The sequence below is a fragment of the Panulirus ornatus genome, chromosome 31 (genome assembly GCF_036320965.1).
Source record: "Panulirus ornatus isolate Po-2019 chromosome 31, ASM3632096v1, whole genome shotgun sequence".
Taxonomy (NCBI): Eukaryota; Metazoa; Arthropoda; class Malacostraca; order Decapoda; family Palinuridae; genus Panulirus; species Panulirus ornatus.
Genome location: NC_092254.1, coordinates 16,701,539 through 16,726,969, shown reverse-complemented (window position 1 = coordinate 16,726,969; position 25,431 = coordinate 16,701,539). Strand labels below are relative to the sequence as shown.

General features: G+C 40.7%; 1 protein-coding gene across 2 annotated transcripts in view; it reads right to left on the bottom strand.

Moving 5' to 3' along the window:
• LOC139758844 (uncharacterized) overlaps positions 1 to 21,503 on the bottom strand; it is a 56,511-nt gene extending 35,008 nt beyond the window's left edge. Inside the window, exon 1 of one of the 2 annotated variants that reach the window (XM_071680699.1) lies at positions 21,456 to 21,503. The gene's annotated coding sequence lies outside the window, so the exon portion shown is untranslated. The remainder of the gene's footprint in view (positions 1 to 21,455) is intronic. The other variant, XM_071680700.1, reaches the window with a different exon arrangement.
• Between the last annotated feature and the right edge of the window lie 3,928 nt (positions 21,504 to 25,431).

Genomic DNA, 25,431 nt, shown 5'->3' with positions numbered 1-25,431 from the left:
TGGATCTGGAGAAGGCATATGATAGAGTTGATAGAGATGCTCTGTGGAAGGTATTAAGAATATATGGTGTGGGAGGAAAGTTGTTAGAAGCAGTGAAAAGTTTTTATCGAGGATGTAAGGCATGTGTACGTGTAGGAAGAGAGGAAACTGATTGGTTCTCAGTGAATGTAGGTTTGCGGCAGGGGTGTGTGATGTCTCCATGGTTGTTTAATTTGTTTATGGATGGGGTTGTTAGGAGGTAAATGCAAGAGTTTTGGAAAGAGGGGCAAGTATGAAGTCTGTTGGGGATGAGAGAGCTTGGGAAGTGAGTCAGTTGTTGTTCGCTGATGATACAGTGCTGGTGGCTGATTCACGTGAGAAACTGCAGAAGCTGGTGACTGAGTTTGGTAAAGTGTGTGGAAGAAGAAAGTTAAGAGTAAATGTGAATAAGAGCAAGGTTATTAGGTACAGTAGGGTTGAGGGTCAAGTCAATTGGGAGGTGAGTTTGAATGGAGAAAAACTGGAGGAAGTGAAGTGTTTTAGATATCTGGGAGTGGATCTGGCAGCGGATGGAACCATGGAAGCGGAAGTGGATCATAGGGTGGGGGAGGGGGCGAAAATTCTGGGGGCCTTGAAGAATGTGTGGAAGTCGAGAACATTATCTCAGAAAGCAAAAATGGGTATGTTTGAAGGAATAGTGGTTCCAACAATGTTGTATGGTTGCGAGGCGTGGGCTATGGATAGAGTTGTGCGCAGGAGGATGGAGGTGCTGGAAATGAGATGTTTGAGGACAATGTGTGGTGTGAGGTGGTTTGATCGAGTGAGTAACGTAAGGGTAAGAGAGATGTGTGGAAATAAAAAGAGCGTGGTTGAGAGAGCAGAAGAGGGTGTTTTGAAGTGGTTTGGACACATGGAGAGAATGAGTGAGGAAAGATTGACCAAGAGGATATATGTGTCGGAGGTGGAGGGAACGAGGAGAAGAGGGAGACCAAATTGGAGGTGGAAAGATGGAGTGAAAAATATTTTGTGTGATCGGGGCCTGAACATGCAGGAGGGTGAAAGGAGGGCAAGGAATAGAGTGAATTGGAGCGATGTGGTATACTGGGGTTGACGTGCTGTCAGTGGATTGAATCAAGGCATGTGAAGCGTCTGGGGTAAACCATGGAAAGCTGTGTAGGTATGTATATTTTGCGTGTGTGGACGTATGTATATACATGTGTATGGGGGTGGTTTGGGCCATTTCTTTCGTCTGTTTCCTTGCGCTACCTCGCAAACGCGGGAGACAGCAACAAAGCAAAAAAAAAAAAAAAAAAAAAAATATATATATATATATATATATATTTATTCCCTGGGGATAGGGAAGAAAGAATACTTCCCAAGTATTCCCTGCGTGTCGTAGAAGGCGACTAAAAGGGAAGGGAGCGGGAGGCTGGAAATCCTCCCCTCTCGTTTCTTTTTTTTCCCAAAAGAAGGAACAGAGAAGAGGGCCAGGTGAGGATATTCCCTCAAAGACCCAGTCCTCTGTTCTTAACGCTACCTCGCTATCGCGGGAAATGGCAAATAGTATGAAAGAAAAAGAATATATATATATATATATATATATATATATATATATATATATATATATATATATATATATATATTCCCTGGGGATAGGGGAGAAAGAATACTTCCCATGTATTCCCTGCGTGTCGTAGAAGGCAACTAAAAGGGAAGGGCGCGGGGGGGGCTGGAAATCCTCCCCTCTCGTTTTTTTTTTTAATTTTCCAAAAGAAGGAACAGAGAAGAGGGCCAGGTGAGGATATTCCCTCAAAGGCCCAGTCCTCTGTTCTTAACGCTACCTCACTATCGCGGGAAATGGCGAATAGTATGAAAAAAAAAAAATTATATATATATATATATATATATATATATATATATATATATATATATATATATATATATATATATACATATATATACATATATATATATATATTTATTTATATTTTACATATTTTGCTTTGTCGCTGTCTCCCGCGTTAGCGAGGTAGCGCAAGGAAACAGACAAAAGAAATGGCCCAACCCACCCACATACACATGTATATGCATACATGTCTACACGCAAATATACATACCTATACATCTCAAAGTATACATATATATACACACAGACACATATAGATATATACACATGTACATAATTCATACTGTCTGCCTTTATTCATTCCCATCGCCACCTCACCACACATGAAATAACAACCCCCTCCCCCCTCATGTGTGTGAGGTAGTGCTAGGAAAAGTCAACAAAGGCCCCGTTCGTTCACACTCAGTCTCTAGCTGTCATGTAATAATGCACCGAAACCATAGCTCCCTTTCCACATCCAGGCCCCACACAACTTTCCATGGTTTACACCACATGCTTCACATGCGCTGGTTCAATCCATTGACAGCACGTCGACCCCGGTATACCACATCGTTCCAATTCTCTCTATTATTTGCACGCCTTTCACCCTCCTGCATGTTCTGGCCCTGATCACTCAAAATCTTTTTCACTCCATCTTTCCACCTCCAATTTAGTCTCCCACTTCTCCTCGTTCCCTCCACCTCTGACACATATATCCTCTTTGTCAATCTTTCCTCACTCATTCTCTCCATGTGACGAAACCACTTCAAAACACCCTCTTCTGCTCTCTCAACCACACTCTTTTTATGACCACACATCTCTTTTACCCTATTATTACTTACTCGATCAAACCACCTCACACCACATACTGTCCTCAAACATCTCATTTCCAGCAAATCCACCCTCCTGCACACAACTCTATCCATAGCCCACGCCTCACAACCATACAACAATGTTGAAACCACTATTCCTTCAAACATACCCATTTCTGCTTTCGGAGATAATGTTCTCGACTTCCACACATTCTTCAACGCTCCCAAAATTTTCGCCCCCTCCCTCACCCTATGATTCACTTCCGCTTCCATGGTTCCATCCGCTGGCAAATCCACTCCCAGATATCTAAAACACTTCATTTCCTCCAGTTTTTCTCCATTCAAATTTACCTCCCAATTGACTTGACCCTCAATCCTACTGTACCTAATAACCTTGCTCTTATTCACATTTACTCTGAACTTTCTTCCTTCACACACTTTACCAAACTCAGTCACCAGCTTCTGCAGTTTCTCACATGAATCAGCCACCAGTGCTGTATCATCAGCGAAACAACTGACTCACTTCCCAAGCTCTCTCATCCACAACAGACTGCATACTTGCCCGTCTTTTCACTGCTTCTAACAACTTGCCTTCCACATCATATATTCTTAATACCTTCCACAGAGCATCTCTATCAATTCTGTCATATGCCTTCTCCAGATCCATAAATGCCACATACAAATCCGTTTGTTTTTCTAAGTATTTCTCACATACATTCTTCAAAGCAAACACCTTATCCACACATCCTCTACCACTTCTGAAACAACACTGCTCATCCCCAATCTGATGCTCTGTACACGCCTTGTGGCATGAGAAGTGTGAGATGTGGGCAAATTAGAAAGGGTAGTGAGTGGTGGGATGAAGAAAGGATAGTGAGTGGTGGGATGAAGAAGTAAGATTATTAGTGAAAGAGAAGAGAGAGAGGCATTTGGACAACTTATGCAGGGTAATAATGCAAATGACTGGGAGAAGTATAAAAGATAGAGGCAGGAGGTCAAGAGAAAGGTGCAAGAGGCAAAAAAGAGGGCAAATGAGAGTTGGGGTGAGAGAGTATCATTAAATTTTAGTGAGAATAAAAAGATGTTTTGGAAGGAGGTAAATAAAGTGCGTAAGACAAGGGAACAAATTGGAACATCAGTAAAGGGGACTAATGGGGAGGTGATAACTAGTGGTGATGTGAGAAGGAGATGGAGTGAGTATTTTGAAGGTTTGTTGAATGCGTTTGATGATAAAGTGGCAGATATAGCGTGTTTTGGTCGAGGTGGTGTGCAAAGTGTGAGGGTTATGGAGAATGGAGAAAGATTTGGTAAACAAAGAAGAGGTAGTAGTAAAAGCTTCGTAGAATATGAAAGCCAGCAAGTCAGTGGGTTTGGATGGTATTGCAGTGGAATTTAATAAAAAAGGGGGTGACTGTATTGTTGACTGGTTGGTAAGGTTATTTAATGTATGTATGACTCATGGTGAGGTGCCTGAGGACTGGCAGAATGCCTGCATAGTGCCACTGTACATAGGCAAAGGGGATAAGAGTGAGTGCTCAAATTACAGAGGTATAAGTTTGTTGAGTATTCCTGGAAAATTATATCGAAGGGTATTGATTGAGAGGGTGAAGGCATGTACAGATCATCAAATCGGGGAAGAGCAGTAGAGGATGTATGCATCAGGTTTTTGCTTTGAAAAATGTATGTGAGAAATTCTTAGAAAAGCAAATGGATTTGTATGTAGCATTTAAGGATCTGGAGAAGGCACATGATAGAATTGATAGAGATGCTCTGTGGAAGGTATTAAGAATATATGGTGTAGGAGGTAAGTTGTTAGGGGCAGTGAAAAGTTTTTTATCGAGGATGTAAGGCATGTGTATGTGTAGGAATAGAGGAAAGTGATTGGTTCTCAGCGAATGTTGGTTTGCGGCAGGGATGCATGATGTCTCCATGGTTGTTTAATTTGTTTATGGATGGGGTTGTTAGGGAGGTGAATGCAAGAGTTTTGGAAAGAGGGGCAAGTATGCAGTCTGTTGTGGATGAGAGAGCTAGGGAAGTGAGTCAGTTGTTGTTCGCTGATGATACAGAGCTGGTGGCTGATTTGGGTGAGAAACTACAGAAGCTGGTGACTGAGTTTTGTAGAGTGTGTGAAAGAAGAAAGCTGGGAGAAATGTGAATAAAAACAAGGTTATTAGGTACAGTAGGGTTGAGGGACAAGTCAATTGGGAGGTATGTTTGAATGGAGAAAGACAGGAGGAAGTGAAGTGTTTTAGATAGCTGGGAATAAATTTGGCAGCGGATGAAACCACGGAAGCAGAGGTGAATCATAGGGTGGGGGAGCGGGCGAAAGTTCTGGGAGCATTGACAAATGTGTGGAAGTCGAAAACATTATCTCGGAAAGCAAAAATGGGTATGTTTGAAAGAACAGTGGTTCCAAAAATGTTATATGGTTGCGAGGCGTCGGCTGTAGATAGAGTTGTGCGGAGAAGGGTGGGTGTGCTAAAAGTGAGATGTTTGAGGACAATAAGCAAGGTGAGGTGGTTTGATCGAGTAAGTAATGAAAGGGTATGAGAGATGTGTGGTAATAAAAAGAGTGTGGTTGAGAGAGCAGAAGTGGGTGTTTTGAAATGGTTTGGTCACATGGAGAGAACAAGTGAGGAAAGATTGAAAAAGAGGATATATGTGTCAGAAGTGGAGGGAATAAGGAGAGGTGGGAGGCCAAATTGGAGGTGGAAAGATGGAGTGAAAAAGATCTTGAGTGCTCAGGGCCTGAACATGCAGGAGGGTGAAAGGCATGCAAGGAATAGAGTGAATTGGAACGATGTGGTATACCGGGGTTGATGTGCAGTCAATGGATTGAACCAGGGTATGTGAAGTGTCCGGGTAAACCTTGGAAAGTTTTGTGAGGCCTGGATGTGGAAAGGGAGCGGTGGTTTCAGAGCATTATACATGACAGCTAGAGACTGAGTGTGAACGAATGTGGTCTTCATTGTCTTTTCCTAGCGCTACCTGGCACACATAAGGGGGAGGGGGTTTTCATTTCATGTGTAGCAGGGTGGTGACGGGAATGAATAAGGGTAGACAGTGTGAATTATGTGCAGGTGTATATATGTCTATGTCTGTGTGTATACATATATGTATATGTCTGTGTGAGTATATATATGTATATGTCTGTGTGTATATATATATATATGTATACGTTGAGATGTACAGGTATGCATATGTGCGTGTGTGGACGTGTATGTATATACATGTGTATGTGGGTGGGTTGGGCCATTCTTTCGTCTGTTTCCTTGCGCTACCTCGCTAACGCGGGAGACAGCAACTAAGTATAATAAAATACAATTTCCCTGGGGATAGGGGAGAAAGAATACTTTCCACGCATTCCTCACATGTCGTAGAAGGCAACTAAAGGGGACGTGAATGGGGGGGCTAGAAACCCTCCCCTCCTTGTATTTTAATTTTCTAAAAGGGGAAACAGAATAAGGAGTCATGCGGGGAGTGCTTATCCTCCTCGAAGGCTCTGATTGGGGTGTCTAAATGTGTGTGGATGTAAACAAGATGAGAAAAAAGGAGAGATAGGTAGTATGTTTGAGGAAAAGAACCTGGATGTTTTGGCTCTGAGTGAAACGAAGCTCAAGGGTAAAGGGGAAGAGTGGTTTGGGAATGTCTTGGGAGTAAAGTCAGGGGTTAGTGAGAGGACAAGAGCAAGGGAAGGAGTAGCACTACTCTTGAAACAGGAGTGGTGGGTGTATGTGATAGAGTGCAAGAAAGTAAGCTCTACATTGATAGGGGTAAAACTGAAAGTTGATGGAGAGAGATGGGTGATTATTGGTGCAAATGCACCTGAGCATGAGAAGAAAGATCATGAGAGGCAAGTTTTTGGGAGCAGCTGAATGAGTGTGTTAGTGTTTTGATGCACGGGACTGGGTTATAGTGATGGGTGGTTTGAATGCAAAGGTGAGTAATGTGGCAGTTGAGGGAATAATTGGTATACATGGGGTGTTCAGTGTTGTAAATGGAAATGGTGAAGAGCTTGTAGATTTATGTGCTGAAAAAGGACTGGTGATTGGGAATACCTGGTTTAAAAAGAGAGATACACATAAGTATATGTATGTAAGTAGGAGAGATGCCCAGACAGAGTTACTGGATTACAAGTTAATTGATAGGTACGTGAAAGAGAGACTTTTGGATGTTAATGTGCTGAGAGGTGCAACTGAAGGGATGTCTGATCATTATCTTGTGGAGGTGAAGGTGAAGATTTGTAGAGTTTTTCAGAAAAGAAAAGAGAATGTTGGGGTGAACAGAGTGGTGAGAGTAAGTGAGCTTGGGAAGGAGACTTGTGTGAGGAAGTACCAGGAGAGACTGAGTACAGAATGGAAAAAGGTGAGAACAAAGGAGTTAAGGGGAGGAATGGAATGCATCTAGGGAAGCAGTGATGGCTTGCGCAAAAGATGCTTGTGGCATGTGAAGCGTGGGAGGTGGGCAGATTAGAAAGGGTAGTGAGTGGTGGGATGAAGAAGTACGATTATTAATGAAAGAGAAGAGAGAGGCATTTGGACGATTTTTGCAGGGAAATAGTGCAAATGACTGGGAGATGTATAAAAGAAAGAGGTAGGAGGTCAAGAGAAACATGCAAGAGGTGAAAAAGAGGGCAAATGAGAGTTGGGGTGAGAGAGTATCATTAAATTTTAGGGAAAATAAAAAGATGTTTTGGAAGAAGGTAAATAAAGCGCGTAAGACAAAGGAACAAATGGGAACCTCAGTGAAGGGGGCAAATGGGGAGGTGATAACAAGTAGTGATGACGTGAGAAGGAGGTGGAGTGAGTATTTTGAAGTTTTGTAGAATGTGTTTCATGACAGAGTGGCAGATATATGGTGTTTTGGTCGAGGTGGTGTGGAAAGTGGGACGATTAGGGAAAATGATTTGGTAAACAGAAAAGAGGTGGTAAAAGCTTTGCGGAAGATGAAAGCCAGCAAGGCAGTGGGTTTGGATGGTATTGCAGTGGAATTTATTAAAAAAAGGGGGAGACTGTGTTGTTGACTGCTTGGTAAGGTTATTTAATGTATGTATGATTCATGGTGAGGTGCCTGAGGATTGGCGGAATGCTTGCATAGTGCCATTGTACAAAGGCAAAGAGGACAAATGTGAGTGCTCAAATTACAGAGGTATAAGTTTGTTGAGTATTCCTGGTAAATAATATGGGAGGGTATTGAGTGAGAGGGTGAAGGCATGTACAGAGCATCAGATTGGGGAAGAGCAGTGTGGTTTCAGAAGTGGTAGAGGATGTGTGGATCAGGTGTTTGCTTTGAGGAATGTATGTGAGAAATACTTAGAAAAGCAAATGGATTTGTACGTAACATTTATGGATCTGGAGATGGCATTTGACAGAGTTGATTGAGATGCTCTGTGGAAGGTATTAAGAATATATGGTGTGGAAGGCAAGTTGTTAGAAGCAGTGAAAAGTTTTTATTGAGGATGTTAGGCTTGTGTACGTGGAGGAAGGGAGAAAAGTGATTGGTTCTCAGTGAATGTAGGTTTGCGGTAGGGGTGTGTGATGTCTCCATGGTTGTTTAATTGTTTATGGATGGGGTTGTTAGGGATGTGAATGCAAGAGTTTTGGAAAGAGAAGCAAGTATGCAGTCTGTTGTGGATGAGAGATCTTAGGAAGTGAGTCAGTTGTTGTTCGCTGATGATACAGCGCTGGCGGCTGTTTCATGTGAGAAACTGCAGAAGCTGGTGACTGAGTCTGGTAAAGCGTGTGAAAGAAGAAAGTTTGAGAGTAAATGTGAATAAGAGCAGGGTTATTAGGTACAGCAGGGTTGAGGGTCAAGTCAATTGGGAGGTAAGTTTGAATGGAGAAAAACCGGAGGAAGTGAAGTGTTTTAGATATCTGGGAGTGGATTTGGCAGCGGATGGAACCATGGAAGCGGAAGTGAATCATAGGGTGGGGGAGTGGGCGAAAATTCTGGGAGTCTTGAAAAATGTGTGGAAGTCGAGAACATTATCTCCGAAAGCAAAGGTGGGTATGTTTGAAGGAATAGTGGTTCCAACAATGTTGTATGGTTGCGAGGCGTGGGCTATGGATAGAGTTGTGCGCAGGGGGGTGGATGTGCTGGAAATGAGATGTTTGAGGACAATATGTGGTGTGAGGTGGTTTGATCGAGTAAGTAATAATAGGGTAAGAGAGATGTGTGGTAATAAAAAGAGTGTGGTTGAGAGAGCAGAAGAGGGTGTTTTGAAATGGTTTGGTCACATGGGGAGAATCAGTGAGGAAAGATTGACAAAGAGGATATATGTGTCAGAGGTGGAGGGAACGAGGAGAAGTGGGAGACCAAATTGGAGGTGGAAAGATGGAGTGAAAAAGATTTTGAGTGATTGGGGCCTGAACATAGAGGAGGGTGAAAGGCATGCAAGTAATAGAGTGAATTGGAACGATGTGGTACACCGGGGTCGACGTGCTGTCAATGGATTGAAGCAGGACATGTGAAGCGTCTGGGGTAAACCATGGAAAGTTCCGTGGGGCCTGGATATGGAAAGGGAGCTGTGGTTTCGGTGCATTATTACATGACAGCTAGAGACTGAGTGTGAACGAATGGGGCCTTTGTTGTCTTTTCCTAGCGCTACCTCGCACACATGAGGGGGGAGGGGGTTGTTATTTCATGTGTGGCGAGGTGGCGATGGGAATGAATAAAGGCAGACAGTATGAATTATGTACATGTGTATATATGTATATGTCTGTGTGTGTATGTATATATATGTATATGTTGAGATGTATGGGTATGTATATTTGAGTGTGTGGACGTGTATGTATATACATGTGTATGTGGGTGGGTTGGGCCATTCTTTCGTCTGTTTCCTTGCGCTACCTCACTAACGCGGGAGACAGCGACAAAGCAAAATAAATAAATATAATTTCCCAGGAATACTCAACAAACTTATACCTCTGTAATTTGAGCACTCACTTTTATCCCCTTTGTCTTTGTACCATGGCACTATGCAAGCATTCTGCCAGTCCTCAGGCACCTCACCATGAGCCATACATACATCAAATAACCTTACCAACCAGTCAACAATACAGTCACTCCCTCTTTTAATAAATTCCTTTCTGGCTTTCATCTTCCGCAAAGCTTTTACTACCTCTTTTCTGTTTCCCAAATCATTCTCCCTAACCCTCTCACTTTGTACACCACCTCGACCAAAACACCCTATATCTGCCACTCTATCATCAAACACATCCATCAAACCTTCAAAATACTCACTCCATCTCCTTCTCACATCACCACTACTTGTTATCACCTCTCCATTAGCCCCCTTCACTGATGTTCCCATTTGTTCCCTTGTCTAATGCACTTTACTTACCTCCTTCCAAAACATAATTTTATTCTCCCTAAAATTTAATGATACTCTCTCACCCCAACTCTCATTTGCCCTCTTTTTCACCTCATGCACCCTTCTATTGACCTCCTGCCTCTTTCTTTTATACATCTCCCACTCATTTGCATTATTTCCCTGCAAAAATGGTCCAAATGCCTCTCTCTTCTCTTTCGCTAATAATCTTACTTCTTCATCCTATCACTCACTACCCTTTCTTATCTGCCCACCTCCCACGCTTATCATGCCACAAGCATCTTTTCCACAAACCATTACGGCTTCCTAAATACATCCCATTCCTCCCCCACTCCCCTTATGTCCTTTGTTCTCACCTTTTTCCATTCTGTACTCAGTCTCTCCTGGTACTTCCTCACACAAGTCTCCTTCCCAAGCTCACTTACTCTAACCACTCTGTTCACCCCAACATTCTCTCTTCTTTTCTGAAAACCTCTACAAATCTTCACCTTTGCCTCCACAAGATAATGATCAGACATCCCTCCAGTTGCCCCTCCCAGCTCTTTAACATCGAAAAGTCTCTCTTTCGCGCGCCTATCAATTAACACATAATACAATAACGCTCTCTGACCATCTTTCCTACTTACATACATACACTTATGTATATCTCTCTTTTTAAACAAGGTATTCCCAATCACCAGTCCTTTTTCAGCACATAAATCTACAAGCTCTTCACCATTTCCATTTACAATACTGAACACCCCATGTACACCAATTATTCCCTCAACTGCCATGTTACTCACCTTAGCATTCAAATGAGCCATCATCTATAACCCAGTCTTGTGTATTAAAACTAATAACACACTCACTTAGCTGCTCCCAAAACACTTGCCTCTCATGATCTTTCTTCTCATGCCCAGGTGCATATGCATCAATAATCATCCATCTCTCTCCATCCACTTTCAGTTTTACCCATATGAATCTAGAGTTTACTTTTTTACACTCTATCACATACTCCCACAACTCCTGTTGCAGGAATAGTGCTACTCCTTCCCTTGCTCTTGTCCTCTCACTAACCCCTGACTTTACTCCCGAGACATTCCCAAACCACTCTCCCCCTTCACCCTTGAGCTTCATTTCACTCAGAGCCAAAACATCCAGGTTCCTTTCCTCAAACATACTACCTATTTCTCCTTTTTTGTCATCTTGGTTACATCCACACACATTTAGACACCCCAATCAGAGCCTTCGAGGAGAATGAGTACTCCCCGCATGACTCCTTCTTCTGTTTCCCCTTTCAGAAAGTTAAAACACAAGGAGGGGAGGGTTTCTAGCCCCACGCTCCCGTCCCCTTTAGTCGCCTTCTATGACATGTGAGAAATGCATGGGAAGTATTCTTTCTCCCCTATCCCCTAGCTATATATCTAATTATATCTCTGATGCCCCTTCCCTCGAAAAATTCTCATCAGGGGGTGGACATGGCAAAAGTGTCTCCATTTATCCCCACCCTTACATGCCTCACTTGCATGCACCAGTCCATCCATTCTTCCACCATTTCTCACCCTCCAGTATTCTTCTGCTCTATTTCCTTATGTCAAAGGTAGTCTTCCTCTCACACTAACCCCTTTAATTGTACTGTCATACACTCCCCTTGTAAATTCCCCATCTTCAAATTCTTTCCACATGCCCAAACCACCTCAAAGCACGTTTCACCAACTCAACCATTCCAAAATTAATTCCCTTTGCATTTCCAGACATACCACATCTCATATACACCCTGTCATTTCTTTCTTCATTCCACCTAGTCATACCACATGCTCCTCTCTAATAGCTCATCCCACAGCCTGGATGCTTGACCTCTATGACTCATTCCATGTCCATGTTTTGTCTGAAGTGGGAAGATTATGCTGTCCCTTCATCCTTTCTTCACTTTCATACTTACACCTCCACCCTTCATCATCTGATTAAGGTAACCAATGATTCTTTTACCCTGTACTGCTCTTTCCCTTATCTCTCCTTCCATCTCACCAAACGTACCCAAGATATCTCTTAAATACTTAAATTCTCTTACCTTTCCAGTTTTTCTTCTACTCATATCTATAACAGTTTAATACACTCTCTTCTTTTGCTCTATATGGTTTTGGAAAATCTCTACCTTCAGTATGTTTCCTGTCAAACACAATTACATTACTTTTACTTGCATTTACCTTCAATTGCCTGTGCTTACACAACCTTCTGCAATTCCTCTTCACTCTCAGCAAACAACACAGTCTAATCCATAAACAGGCCTGTCACTAACCATCATACCTCATCACCACACTCCATCTCTGCACCTCCTTTCCCTAGTCTTGCTTTCACCTCTCTTATCACTCCATCCATACATATGTTAAAAAGCTATGGTAACATCACACAGCCATGATCCACACCCACATATATACCGAAACTTCTGCTCAACTCTCCATCCACTCTTACACATGCATCTGCTACTCTGTAGATGGCTATCACACCATCTAACAGTTGTCCTCCTACCACATCCCATAAAGCATTTCCCTAAGCTTTCTCAAGATCCATAAAAGCTGCATACAACTTCTTACCTTTTGCCAGATACTTTTCCAGTAATTTTCACCACAAGAATCTCATCAGTACAACCTTTTCTAAAATTCCCATTCTTCTCATTTATTCTGCATTTAGTCACTACCATCACTATCAATCAACACTTTTTCTGGTATGATTAACAGACTTATTCCACTATAACTGCTACATACATCCATAGTACATTTTCTTTGAATAAAGGAACAATAATAACTTTCACCCACTCCTCTGCCACAATCATCTGCTTCCATATTAAATTACACATCATATGCATCCACTCTCTTCCTCTTTTTCCTTCATACTTCAGCATTTCAGCCATAATCCCATCCACTTCAGGTGCCTTTCCCACCTTTAGCCTCATTATTGCCCTATTCACCTCCTCTCTTCACTTTTATCTTCCTTTCATCCTCCATACCCATGCATGTAACAACTGCTGCCTTCCCTTCATTCATGTTTGTCATTTCTTCAAAAAAAATCCTCCATCTTCCTTTCATTTCCTCCTTTTGATTCAGATACTCCCCTTCATTATTTCTCATATCTACATTATCAATCTTACATTCTTTTCTCTCCTTTTTCACCACAATCCAATATAATTTTTTTTCTATATATTGCCTTCGTCGCTGCCTCCCGCGTTAGCGAGGCAGAGCAAGGAAACGGACGAAAGAATGGCCCAACCCACCCACATACACATGTATATACATACACGTCCACACACGCAAATATACATACCTATACATCTCAATGTATACATATACGTACACACACAGACATATACATATACACACATGTACATAATTCAAAGTCTGCCTTTATTCATTCCCATCGCCACCCCGCCACACATGAAATAACAACCCTCCCCCCCCCTATGTGCGAGGTAGCACAAGGAAAAGATAACAAAGGCCGCATTCGTTCACACTCAGTCTCTAGCTGTCATGTATAATGCACCGAAACCACAGCTCCCTTTCCACATCCAGGCCCCACAGAACTTTCCATGGTTTACCCCAGATGCTTCACATGCCCTGGTTCAATCCATTGACAGCACGTCGACCTGGTATACCACATCGTTTCAATTCACTCTATTCCTTGCATGCCTTTCACCCTCCCGCATGCTCAGGCCCCAATCACTCAAAATCTTTTTCACTCCATCTTTCCACCTCCAATTTGGTCTCCCACTTCTCCTCGTTCCCTCCACCTCTGACACATATATCCTCTTTGTCAATCTTTCCTCACTCATTCTCTCCATGTGACCAAACCATTTCAAAACACCCTCTTCTGCTCTCTCAACCACACTATTTCTATTACCACGCATCCCTCTTACCCTAGTATTACTTACTCGATCAAACAACCTCACACCACATATTGTCCTCAAACATCTCATTTCCAGCACATCCACCCTCCTGCACACAACTCTATCTATAGCCCACACCTCATAACCACATAACATTGTTGGAACCACTATTCCTTCAAACATACCCATTTTTGCTTTCCGAGATAATGTTCTCGACTTCCACACATTCTTCAACACTCCCAGAACTTTCGACTGCTCCCCCACCCTATGATTCACTTCCACTTCCATGGTTCCACCCACTGCCAAATCCACTCCCAGATAACTAAAATACTTCGCTTCCTCCAGTCTTCCTCCATTCAAACTTACCTCCCAATTGACTTGTCCCTCAACCCTACTGTACCTAATAACGTTGCTCTTATTCACATTTACTCTCAGCTTTCTTCTTTCACACACTTTACCAAACTCAGTCACCAGCTTCTGCAGTTTCTCACCCGAATCAGCCACCAGCGCTGTATCATCAGCGAACAACAACTGACTCACTTCCCAAGCTCTTTCATGCACAACAGACTGCATACTTGCCCCTCTTTCCAAAGCTCTTACATTCACCTCCCTAACAACCCCATTCATAAACAAATTAAACAACCATGGAGACATCACACACCCATGCCGCAAACCTACATTCACTGAGAACCAATCACTTTCCTCTCTTCCTACAAGTACACATGCCTTAATTCCTCAATAAAAACTTTCCACTCCTTCTAACAACTTGCCTCCCACACCATATATTCTTAATACCTTCCACAGAGCATCTCTATCAACTCTATCATATGCCTTCTCCAGATCCATAAATGCTACATACAAATACATTTGCTTTTCTAAGTATTTCTCACATACATTCTTCAAAGCAAACACCTGATCCACACATCCTCTACCACTTCTGAAACCACAATGCTCTTCCCCAATCTGATGCTCTGTGCATTCCTTCACCCTCTCAATCAATACCCTCTTATATAATTTCCCAGGAATACTCAACAAACTTATGCCTCAGTAATTTGAGTACTCACTTTTATCCCCTTTAGCTTTGTACAATGGCACTATGCAAGCATTCCGCCAATCCTTAGGCACCTCACCATGAGTCATACATACATTAAATAACCTTACCAACCAGTCAACAATACAGTCAACCCCTTTTTTAATAAATTCCACTGCAATACCATCCAAACCCGCTGCCTTGCCGGATTTCATCTTCCGCAAAGCTTTTACTACCTCTTCTCTGTTTACCAATTCATTCTCCCTAACCCTCTCAATTTGCACACCACCTCGACCAAAACACCCTATATCTGCCACTCTATCATCAAACACATTCATCAAACCTTCAAATACTCACTCCATCTCCTTCTCACATCACCACTACTTGTTATCACCTCCCCATTAGCCCCTTTCAATGAAGTTCCCATTTGTTCCCTCATCTTACGCACTTTATTTACCTCCTTCCAAAACATCTTTTTATTCTCCCTAAAATTTAATGATACTCTCTCACCCCAACTCTCATTTGCCCTCTTTTTCACCTCTTGCAGCCTTCTCTTGACCTCCTGCCTCTTTCTTTTATACATCTCCCAGTCATTTCCATGATTTTCCTTCAAAAATGGTCCAAATGCCTCTCTCTTCTCTTTCACTAATAATCTTACTTCTTCATCCCACCACTCACTACCCTTTCTAATCCGCCCACCTCCCACGCTTCTCATGCCACAAGCATCTTTTGCGCAAGCCATCACTGCTTCCCCAAATACATCCCATTCCTCCCCCACTCCCCTTATGTCCTTTGTTCTCACCTTTTTCCTTTCAGTGCTCATTCTCTCCTGGTACTTCCTCACATAAGTCTCCTTCCCAAGGTCACTTACTCTCACTGCTCTTTTCACCCCAACATTCTCTCTACAAACCTAACCTCTACAAATTTTCACCTTTGCCTCCACAAGAGAATGATCAGACATCCCTCCAGTTGTACCTCTCAGCATATTAACAACCAAAAGTCTCTCTCGCGCGCCTATCAATTAACAAGTAATCCAATAATGCTCTCTGGCCATCTCTCCTACTTACATACGTTATTTCTTTTTATATTTTGCTTTGTCGCTGTCTTCCGCATTAGCAAGGTAGCTCAAGGAAACAGACGGAAGAATGGCCCAACCCACCCACATACACATGCATATACATATATGTCCACAAACGCAAATATACATACCTATACATCTCAACATATACATATATATACACACAGAGACATACACATATATACACATGTACATAATTCATTCTATCTGCCTTTATTCATTCTCATCACCACCCCGCCACACATGAAATAAAAAAACCCCCTCCCCACTCATGTGTACGAGGTAGCGCTAGGAAAAGCCAACAAAGGCCACAATCGTTCACACTCAGTCTCTAGCTGTCATGTAATAATGCACCGAAGCCACAGCTCCCTTTCCACATCGAAGCCCCACAGAACTTTCCATGGTTTACCCCAGACGCTTCACATGCCCTGGTTCAATCCACTGACAGCACGTCGACCCCGGTATACCACATTGTTCCAATTCACTCTATTCCTTGCATGCCTTTCACCCTCCTGCATGTTCAGGCCCTGATCACTCAAAATCTTTTTCACTCCATCTTTCCAACTCCAATTTGGTTTCCCACTTCTCCTCGTTCCCTCCATCTCTGACACATATATCCTCTTTGTCAATCTTTCCTCTTTCATTATCTCCATGAGACCAAACCATTTCAAAACACCCACTTCTGCTCTCTCAACCACACTCTTTTTATTACGACACATCTCTCTTTCCCTATTATTACTTACTCGATCAAACCATTTACATACGTATACTTATGTATATCTCTCTTTTTAAACCAGGCATTCCTAATCACCAGTCCTTTTTCAGCACATAAATCTACAAGCTCTTCACCATTTCCATTTACAACACTGAACACCCCATGTACACCAATTATTCCCTCAACTACCACATTACTCACCTTTGCATTCAAATCACCCATCACAATAACCCAGTCTCGTGCATCAAAACTACTAACACACTCACTCAGCTGCTCCCAAAACACTTGCCTCTCATGACCTTTCTTCTCATGCCCAGGTGCATATGCACCAATAATCACCCATCTCTCTCCATCCACTTTCAGTTTCACCCATATCAATCTAGAGTTTACTTTCTTACACTCTATCACATACTCCCACCACTCCTGTTTCAGGGGTAGTGCTACTCCTTCCCTTGCTCTTGTCCTCTCATTAACCTCTGACTTTACTCCCAAGACATTCCCAAACCACTCTTCCCCTTTACCCTTGAGCTTCGTTTCACTGAGAGCTAAAACATCCAGGTTCCTTTCCTCAAACATACTATCTCTCCTTTTTTGTCATCCTGGTTACATCCACACACATTTAGACACCCCAATCTGAGCCTTCGAGGAGGATTAGCACTCCCCGCGTGACTCCTTCTTCTGTATCCCCTTTTAGAAAGTTAAAATACAAGGAGGGGAGGGTTTCTAGCCCCCTGCTCCCATCCCCTTTAGTTGCCTTCTACGACACGTGAGGAATGCGTGGGAAGTATTCTTTCTCCCCTATCCCCAGGGATAATTTATTTTCTCTAAATGTTTCACTCAACTTTCTTCCAAAATCTTCACCTTCTCTTTCTCTGCTTTCCTCCATTAGCTTCTTAACATTATGCCAACACATCTTATATTATTCTCTCCTCATTTGCCAAACTTCAACTGGTACAGTAATCTTGAGCAATCTACCATATGCCTTTCTCTTCTCTTCCATACCATTTCTTACCTCATCTGTCCATCATGAATTTTCTTTTAAATTCCTATATCTCACAACCTAGTATCCAACTCCAAATTCTACTAACTTAACAGTCTTTCTTAAAATTTTAACACCTCATTCACATACGACAGCATCCCTGTACTTACAGTGCTTCCATCTAAACTTTCTGACACCCTCTTTTCACACTCTTACTTGCATTCTTTCTGAATCAACTCGCTTGCCAACACATTACCTCTGCATTCTTTACACCATATCTCACTTCTCCCTGATCTTAACCCCACCAAGAACCACAAAACAGTCAGTCTCCAAAGATTCCTCTTACAACTCTAGCATATAGCACAACCTTTCTCAACTTTTCATCCACTGCCACATAGCCAATCAAACCCTTTTCATCTTCTCTTTCATTATTTCTCAACCTATATACCAGTGGATCATCTTGTGATGAAAAACGGTGTTTGCTAGGAATAAACAACTTTCAGCACAGACAAACACAAGATACTTTCCATTCTCATTTACTCCATTCACTCCCTATTAACCAACTATCTCACCAATTACATCACATTCCACCTTTCATTCAAATCACCCACTACACACCTTTCTTTCCTTCACAAAACAGTATATACAGTTATTGAAATTTCTCCAGAAATGCTCTATTTCATCCTTGTCTCGCACAGACTTCATAGTCACAGGGGTAAATACACATACCCATGCACACTTCAGTATTACAATCCTTCCTTTCATCCACTCTATTCTTGGTTCATTCCATTAAAGCTCTATAACATCCTCTCTTATTTTCGGTGATAGCACAATTACAAATCCTTCTTTCCCTCTTCCCTAGCATAACCTTCAAACTAATATACAACCTGACCCTTATGCTATCCACACCAATTGTGCGTAATCATCATCACTCCAACCTCACTCCTAACTTTACCAATTTACAAGGAAGGATTAGGTGGAACATGACCTTCAAGTTGATGCACAACTTCAGTCCTACCTAAGTCACATTATATACCATCTTACCCCCAACCTCACTCTTAAATCCATCCACTTGCCACAGTGCATAAAGTTGAAAGTGAGCTATCCAACACACTCCTCACACAAACATAATCTTCAAACTAAGACACAACTTTAACAATTATGCCACAATGAAGAAGTGCTTGTGGCCCCTTTGGAGGAGAGGCTGTGCAAAGGAAAATATGAAAAGGGACCAATGCAGACCAATGTTCACCCTAACCTGACCATCAGTCACTTGCGCTTTACCAAAAATATACACCAACCTCACCATATTGCCACAAATAAGATAAAGGGAGAGAGACTGTCAATAATGGTGTAAGAGTTTAAAGACTATCTTAAGATAATGAGCAAGGTGGACTGCTCAGGTTAAGAGTGAGGTTGGGTGAGGGTGATGTATAATGTTGTGGCTAAGGTAAAGGTGAGGTTGTACACAAGTTTGAAGGTTATGTTAGGGTGAAGAGTGAACTGGACTGCTCATGATAAACACTATCCTTGCAGGCAACTTGATGAGACTGAGATCAAGTACGATGTATAATGTTCTAAGAGAGGTTGTGCAAATGTCTGATGGTTAGAATGAACACTGGCCTAGAGTTATGATTTCTAACATTGTCCTGTGGCCACCTTTCCTCTGAGGGGTCAGTATTGTGGCACAACTCGTGAAATTCATGGTAAAGCTGTGCCTGAGTTTTAAGTTATTTTAATGGTGAGAAGTGGGAGAGAAGTCAGGTATGATAATATATATACAATAATACCACAATACTATAATATCAATATGAAATTATATGAACATTTCATATATCATATAGAACACAACAGTAGGGGTCAAAGTGTTAGCTGGCTAGGCTTGAAGTGTCAGTAAGGCCAAAGTGTTGGTAAACTAGCAAGTGATGTAAAAGGATTCTTTAATGAGTTTCTTATATGTTTTCTTGACATAATATAGCCAATAACATTCAAGCAATAGCTTTAACTTGTGTCTACTGATTCTTTATAAAATCATCCAATGAAAGCAAAATAAACCTAATTACGTTACTTCTAGCATGAAATGGGTAAACATCAAGAAGGGTGAATTATATTTAATAGTTACCACAGGAAAACTTCACATTACCTGAATGCTGTTTAACCTAATTTCATAATGTACTACTTTCTACTAATATCTTAATTTTACCTAAATTTCTTCTTATTTAATTTGCCTCCTTATTAGGAATGCTGTTCATCAGCATTACCACCGACATACTGTGTTACAGTCCATGAAATACATCTGTATTACTATACGAGACCAAGTCAGCTATCACAATCTAAGTAAATTTGAACTACTGCTTCTCTGTATCTATTTTCATGAATTTGTTTCACAATCTCCTCACAATGAAGCAACATGAATCTTAGAGCTGAACATACCTAGGAAGATATATCAAACTTATTGTGAGATTATATATCAAACTTATTGTGAGATTATATATCAAGCTTGTTGTGAGATTATATATCAAGCTTGTTGTGAGATTATATATCAAGCTTGCTGTGAGATTATATATCAAGCTTGTTGTGAGATTATATATCAAGCTTGTTGTGAGATTATATTTCAAGCTTGTTGTGAGATTATATATCAAGCTTGTTGTGAGATTATATTTCAAGCTTGTTGTGAGATTATATATCAAGCTTGTTGTGAGATTATATATCAAGCTTGCTGTGAGATTATATATCAAGCTTGTTGTGAGATTATATATCAAGCTTGTTGTGAGATTATATTTCAAGCTTGTTGTGAGATTATATATCAAGCTTGTTGTGAGATTATATTTCAAGCTTGTTGTGAGATTATATATCAAGCTTGTTGTGAGATTATATTTCAAGCTTGTTGTGAGATCATATATCAAGCTTGTTGTGAGATTATATTACAAAGATACAAGTCTGGTGTTGAGCCGGGCAAGCAACAACTTACTAATATTATAATACAACAGTTGTGGCTGCAGTCCCCCTGGAGGGAGGTCCAGCTGGGCACAGGCTTCACATATATATCTTATACGTAACTTCAACAATGTTTATCGTAAATATAACTTTGATCTGTTGTAGAGTTTGTTGTTCATGACTAAAGATTTATATGATGACTCTTAAACTATAATGTTGACGTAATTTATATGTTTATTTTATCAAACATATAACAAGTTTGTTCGTTATTGTCAAATGAGTAACCTAACCTACCTTAATTAATGTAACCTAACCTAACCTAACCTAACCTCTAACTTTTAACTTGATGGGCAACAACACACTCATTATATATATATATATATATATATATATATATATATATATATATATATATATATATATATCACTTACAACATCACTATAACAACCAAATGTTGTTGTAAGTCGTGATAAGTTATAGTTTTTAGTGGTTTGGTACATTAACCATTTCTTGTATTTTACTAGATAATTTCCACTTCTCTTCCGAGCTGTAACCATCTTTGTCTGTATCAAATGCTTGAGGTAATGTTATATATATTTGTTCTTACTAAAACAACAACTTTACTGATGTAATTGAGACAAATTCATACATGATTTTTGTTATCTATACACTGCAACTTCGCCAAGATGACAACTTCATCAAATTTGACATAAATACACATATTTGACGGATGTCCATCACACTGTACACTTATAAAGTTACATCATAATACGTAACAAACATAAATCACAACAAAAACACTTTAGTTGTAAGATGTGAACAACGTAGTTGTAGAGGGAAACTCCCTGACCTGTACCGTGTGTGGGAGACGCCATAATGTAAACACGTCGGCCATGATCACATACCATCGATGGATCACATATGATAAATAGATCACATATGATCAATGGATTACATCTTATATGATTAATAGATAACATGATAATATATATACCATAATAAATGATTCATGGATTACATCTTATATGATTAATGGATTACATCACATGATTAATGGATTACATCTCATATGATCAATGGATTACATCTTATGTGATTGGTGGATTACATCATATGATTAATGAATTACATCAATATGATTAATGGATTAAAGCTTATATGATCAATGGATTACATCTAATATGATAAATAGATTACATCTTATATGATTAATGGATTACTTTCTTATAAGATTAATGGATTACATCTAACATGATCAATGGATCACATCATATGATCAATGGATCACATCATATGTTTATTGGATTACATCTAATATGATTAATGGATTACATCTATGATTATTGAATTATATCTTATGTGATTAATGGATTACATCTAATATGGTCAATGGATTACATCTTCTATGATCAATGGATTACATCTGAGCAATAGATTACGTCTAATATCATTATTGGATTTCATTTTATATGATTAATGGATTACATCTAATATGATCTACGGATCACAACTTATATGTTTAAATGAATACATCTAATATGATTAATGGATTACATCTTATATGATTAATGGATTACATCTAATATGATCAATGGATCACATCTCATATGGTTAATGGGTTACATCTAATATGAGCAATAGATTATATCTTATATGATTAATGGATAAAATCGTATATGATTAATGGATTACATCTTATATGATCAATGGGATACATCTTATATGGTCAATTGATTACACCTAATATGATGAACGAATTGCATCTTAAATGATTAATGGATTACATATCATATGATTAATGAATTACTCCTTACATAATTAATGGATTACATCTAATACGATTGATGGATTACATCTTATATGATTAATGGATTACATCTTATATGATTAATGGATTACATCTTATATGATTAATGGATTATATTTATATGAATAGAGGCAGCAAGTATGTATTATATATATATATATATATATATATATATATATATATATATATATATATATATATATATATATATATATATATATATATATATTTTTTTTTTTTTTTTTTATACTTTGTCGCTGTCTCCCGCGTTTGCGAGGTAGCGCAAGGAAACAGACGAAAGAAATGGCCCAACCCCCCCCCCCCCATACACATGTACATACACACGCAAATATACATACCTACACAGCTTTCCATGGTTTACCCCAGACGCTTCACATGCCTTGATTCACTCCACTGACAGCACGTCAACCCCTGTATACCACATCGCTCCAATTCACTCTATTCCTTGCCCTCCTTTCACCCTCCTGCATGTTCAGGCCCCGATCACACAAAATCTTTTTCACTCCATCTTTCCACCTCCAATTTGGTCTCCCTCTTCTCCTCGTTCCCTCCACCTCCGACACATATATCCTCTTGGTCAATCTTTCCTCACTCATTCTCTCCATGTGCCCAAACCATTTCAAAACACCCTCTTCTGCTCTCTCAACCACGCTCTTTTTATTTCCACACATCTCTCTTACCCTTACGTTACTTACTCGATCAAACCACCTCACACCACACATTGTCCTCAAACATCTCATTTCCAGCACATCCATCCTCCTGCGCACAACTCTATCCATAGCCCACGCCTCGCAACCATACAACATTGTTGGAACCACTATTCCTTCAAACATAACCATTTTTGCTTTCCGAGATAATGTTCTCGACTTCCACACATTTTTCAAGGCTCCCAAAATTTTCGCCCCCTCCCCCACCCTATGATCCACTTCCGCTTCCATGGTTCCATCCGCTGACAGATCCACTCCCAGATATCTAAAACACTTCACTTCCTCCAGTTTTTCTCCATTCAAACTCACCTCCCAATTGACTTGACCCTCAACCCTACTGTACCTAATAACCTTGCTCTTATTCACATTTACTCTTAACTTTCTTCTTCCACACACTTTACCAAACTCAGTCACCAGCTTCTGCAGTTTCTCACATGAATCAGCCACCAGCGCTGTATCATCAGCGAACAACAACTGACTCACTTCCCAAGCTCTCTCATCCCCAACAGACTTCATACTTGCCCCTCTTTCCAGGACTCTTGCATTTACCTCCCTAACAACCCCCTCCATAAACAAATTAAACAACCATGGAGACATCACGCACCCCTGCCGCAAACCTACATTCACTGAGAACCAATCACTTTCCTCTCTTCCTACACGTACACATGCCTTACATCCTCGATAAAAACTTTTCACTGCTTCTAACAACTTGCCTCCCACACCATATATTCTTAATACCTTCCACAGAGCATCTCTATCAACTCTATCATATGCCTTCTCCAGATCCATAAATGCTACATACAAATCCATTTGCTTTTCTAAGTATTTCTCACATACATTCTTCAAAGCAAACACCTGATCCACACATCCTCTACCACTTCTGAAACCGCACTGCTCTTCCCCAATCTGATGCTCTGTACATGCCTTCACCCTCTCAATCAATACCCTCCCATATAATTTACCAGGAATACTCAACAAACTTATACCTCTGTAATTTGAGCACTCACTCTTATCCCCTTTGCCTTTGTACAATGGCACTATGCACGCATTCCGCCAATCCTCAGGCACCTCACCATGAGTCATACATACATTAAATAACCTTACCAACCAGTCAACAATACAGTCACCGCCTTTTTTAATACATTCCACTGCAATACCATCCAAACCTGCTGCCTTGCCGGCCTTCATCTTCCGTATATATATATATATATATATATATATATATATATATATATATATATATATATATATATATATATTTTTTTTTTTTTTTTTTTTTTTTTTTTATACTTTGTCGCTGTCTCCCGCGTTTGCGAGGTAGCGCAAGGAAACAGACGAAAGAAATGGCCCAACCCCCCCCATACACATGTACATACACACGTCCACACACGCAAATATACATACCTACACAGCTTTCCATGGTTTACCCCAGACGCTTCACATGCCTTGATTCAATCCACTGACAGCACGTCAACCCCTGTATACCACATCGCTCCAATTCACTCTATTCCTTGCCCTCCTTTCACCCTCCTGCATGTTCAGGCCCCGATCACACAAAATCCTTTTCACTCCATCTTTCCACCTCCAATTTGGTCTCCCTCTTCTCCTCGTACCCTCCACCTCCGACACATATATCCTCTTGGTCAATCTTTCCTCACTCATCCTCTCCATGTGCCCAAACCATTTCAAAACACCCTCTTCTGCTCTCTCAACCACGCTCTTTTTATTTCCACACATCTCTCTTACCCTTACGTTACTTACTCGATCAAACCACCCACACCACACATTGTCCTCAAACATCTCATTTCCAGCACATCCATCCTCCTGCGCACAACTCTATCCATAGCCCACGCCTCGCAACCATACAACATTGTTGGAACTACTATTCCTTCAAACATACCCATTTTTGCTTTCCGGGATAATGTTCTCGACTTCCACACATTTTTCAAGGCTCCCAAAATTTTCGCCCCCTCCCCCACCCTATGATCCACTTCCGCTTCCATGGTTCCATCCGCTGACAGATCCACTCCCAGATATCTAAAACACTTCACTTCCTCCAGCCTCTCACCATTCAAACTCACCTCCCAATTGACTTGACCCTCAACCCTACTGTACCTAATAACCTTGCTCTTATTGACATTTACTCTTAACTTTCTTCTTCCACACACTTTACCAAACTCCGTCACCAGCTTCTGCAGTTTCTCACATGAATCCGCCACCAGCGCTGTATCATCAGCGAACAACAACTGACTCACTTCCCAAGCTCTCTCATCCCCAACAGACTTCATACT